At 42.4% G+C, this 3501-nt stretch overlaps 1 protein-coding gene across 1 annotated transcript in view; it reads left to right on the plus strand.

Moving 5' to 3' along the window:
• Positions 1–905: 905 nt before the first annotated feature.
• Positions 906–3501, plus strand: part of STARD13 (StAR related lipid transfer domain containing 13) — a 457620-nt gene continuing 455024 nt past the window's right edge. Inside the window, exon 1 of the mRNA XM_034758637.1 lies at positions 906–985. The gene's annotated coding sequence lies outside the window, so the exon portion shown is untranslated. The remainder of the gene's footprint in view (positions 986–3501) is intronic.

Consider the following 3501-nt stretch of genomic DNA (forward strand, 5'->3'; position numbering starts at 1 on the left):
AGGAGAGCGAGAGTGAGCATACTGAGGGAGAAGAAACAAAGTAAGGCCCAAAACTCTAAGTCCATATGCACAGGAAGACCTCTATTTAGTTCAGCAGAGCTCCATGCAGAACAGGGGTCTGCCCCACCTGATTTTGCAGGATCAGGGCATAAAATTAAGGACAGAAAATATAAACAGGAAAAAAAACAAAAAATCTAAAGAAAAATACTGAAAAGGAAGATACAATGCAGCAGAAAGAAGGTGAAAAAGATAAATCTTTAAAGATTTCATAAAAAATGTATGAAAAACGACAGAAATGAAGCAAAGCCCCAGGAGCCATGGTGTGGCTTTACAAAAACTTACTTTATTGAAAGTAATTATAGTGATTTAGTTTATGAAAAGAAGCACTATTTTGCTTCCACTGTTAAAGACGGCATAACCCTTTAGCTTTCCCCTGTAGGCCTGTCTTGACATGAGTAATGAAACATGGGGGAGGCCTTATTTTTGTCACTCTCTGCTCTTGTATGGCTAGGATGATGAGCCGTGCGCTATGGTTGCATGGGGCACCCACGGTGAAGTGCTTTGTGACGCTAACACCAAGGTTAATAAGAAGAACAGGAGTACTTGTGGCACCTTAGAGACTAACAAATTTATTATTTATTAAAATTTATTAAATTTATTAAAATTGTTAGTCTCTAAGGTGCCACAAGTACTCCTGTTCTTCTTTTTGCGGATACAGACTAACACAGCTGTTACTCTGAAACCAAGGTTAATTTGGCACCTCAGTCACAAAGAGCATATGCTGATTGTGACAGGCTCTCAGGGAGACAGCTTCCCACATGTGCTGCCCCGATCTTCCCATTGGTGTGTTCAGCAAGAAGGGGCTGGCCCCTTGCAAGTCATCTTGTGTGCCTCTGACAGATTATATTTTTAAGCAAGAAAACAAAACCAGGATGTCTTATGGGCTGCTTTATCTTTAAGGACAGCTTGGAGCTGCAACTGCAAGGTAAGAAGTCTCATGCCTGAACTTTAAAACTGGGAGTGTAATTAGCATGTCAGCCTTTAAACACTTTGTTGTTTAATGTGCAACTTTACATGACGTGTATATGATAACTTGTCTGTATAATAACATTTCCCTGACAAACTACTGTGATTCTTCACCTGATAACAGTTCTTGCTTTGAAAAACTCCACAAAAGGTTAGCTGTGTTTGTTGTGATAATAAATGTGTAGTAGGAAGAAGGGGTTTCTTTCAGTGAATGTAACCAGTCTAGATTGAAATGGCTTTGATTATCTATGCCATTTGAAAATGAGTTTATGTGCTGAGAGGGGGAATCCCATGGGAGTTGTCAGCAAATGTCAGACTGGTCTGTGTGTGTCTTTGTCATGAGTGTCATTTGGTGCTTGCTTGTGTGTAAAGAGGGATTAGTTTAAATCTTGCTGTCACAATTGTGTGGCACTGCATTCACTTAGATGAAAAATCTGTTGGTATCAGGTGTTGGCAAGCCGGCCAATTAATAATGATTGTGGCAAATTAGGTTGAGAGATTATAGCTCATTATGATGTAGATTTACAGAGTCACATTTTTGTGACAAAACGATACAGAATGTTTACTAATGTGTGAGAGAATTATCCATGGCAGTTAAAAACAAATTACTGCCCCCCCCCAAAAATCCCTTTCTATTTAACAGTTCCTATTTATTTAAAAACATAAACGTTTTTCCTCAGTAGAGCTTTTGGGACTGATCACCAGTTCTGCAGGATACAGGATCTGCAGGACTGGGCAAAAATTCTGAGTTCAAACTTGAGGAGTGTCAGTTTCCTACTAGAGAATAACCTGCACAGGGGGCAATTTAGTCCTAAAATGTTACTTTATACTTTCTCTTATGTAGTTAAAGCTACTATGTTGGATTTTTTTTTTTTTTTTTTTGGTTTACTAGGTCCTTGATAAAAGCTGAAATTTATATTATTAAACAAGGCTGTTTTCAATTTTTCCTCAAGTAAGTTGCTTTTCCAACTTCACCCTTCCCTTCTGCCCCTTGACATGTGCATTACACCAGTTTAGACTCTCTTAAATTCCAGCATATTTAGCAATCCAAAATCAGAAGAGACACATACATGGGAATAAGGAGCATCTTATTGAAAAGTGGGTGTGAGTCTAAGTGATTCTGAATCTAAGCCGGTGTAAGTTCCAAGCTAAGATGGCTAGATAAAGGTGGGATTTATGCCTTAGAATCTACTTTAACTCATCTTTGACTTTGGCCCGAAGTGTTTCCCTCCCATTTATTCTCCACCTTCCGCTGACCACTACAGCATGAACATTTAAACTTTGGTCAAAAGGGGAAAAAAATAGTGGTTTTCCATTAAGCTGAAGTTGGTATTTATGTGAAGACATTCCAGCAGGAGGTGCTGAAGAACAATAAAAGCAACACATATTTTCCAAACAGAGAAATGCCTCAGTGCAATGTGCTGCTGTTCTGACATCAAGAGGCACTTTTATTGGAAGAAGTTTCTTATTCTAAAATCCACCAGAACAAACATCTACTTAGGGGTAAATATTTAGAATTGTTTTAACCCTGTGTATCACACAAACCACACTACATTTTAATAATGTTAAAATCAAATGTCTTTTCAGCCATTTTCTTTCCCTTTTCTCCACTAGTAAATTAATGTAAACAGATGTATAAATAATAGAATATATGTTGATATGCTTTAAGTTATATAGCTTTTAAATGTTAATAAACAAATCCCCAAATTGAAGGGCTTCTATAAGCCTTATGTTACAGAGTGTTTCCTCTTTATGTGAGTGCTCAGTTGGGTTCTTTTATTCAATGAATTTGACAGTGTTTTCTCTGTTGGCTATTGATATATACAAACAGTGAACCAGATTCTTGGTTACACAAATATAAATAAACAAGAACTCCCCTGAAGTCAGTGGAATTACCCTTGATTTGTTTCAGTGTAACCAGGGCCAGTGCAACCTATTAGGCAACCTAGGCAGTCGCCTAGGGCACTAGCATTTGAGGGGTGGCATTTTCTTCGGCGGCGACCACAGCGGCTGGATCTTCGGCCGCCCCGGTCGCCACTGGCATTTAGGCAGAGGAAGCTGGGGCAGAGGGGCGCGGGGAGGGCAACCTGCAGCAAGTAGGAGGGGCGGGGGCGTCACGCAGGGGAACTCCTCACCCCAGCTCATCTCTGCTCCGCCTCCTCCCCTGAGCACGCTGCCCTGCTCTGCTTCTCTCCCTCCAGGTTTGCGGCGCCAAACAGCTGATTGGCGCCAGAAGCCTGGGAGGTGGGAGAAGTGGAGCAGCGACCGCATGCTCGGGGAGAAGGTGGAGCAGAGGTGAGCTGGGGTGGGGAGCTGCCGCACAGCTCCCAGGGCGGAGGGGAGCTGCCACGGGGGGCAGCACCTCAGGGTGGAAGTGGGTGGGGAGCTGCCGCAGGGGGGGATGCCTCAGGGCGGAGGGGTTGGTGGGGAGCTGCTGCAGGGCTTGGGGAGGGGGCGGAGCAGAGGTGAGCTGGG

Source organism: Trachemys scripta, chromosome 1 (genome assembly GCF_013100865.1).
Source record: "Trachemys scripta elegans isolate TJP31775 chromosome 1, CAS_Tse_1.0, whole genome shotgun sequence".
In the NCBI taxonomy this organism is placed as follows: Eukaryota; Metazoa; Chordata; order Testudines; family Emydidae; genus Trachemys; species Trachemys scripta.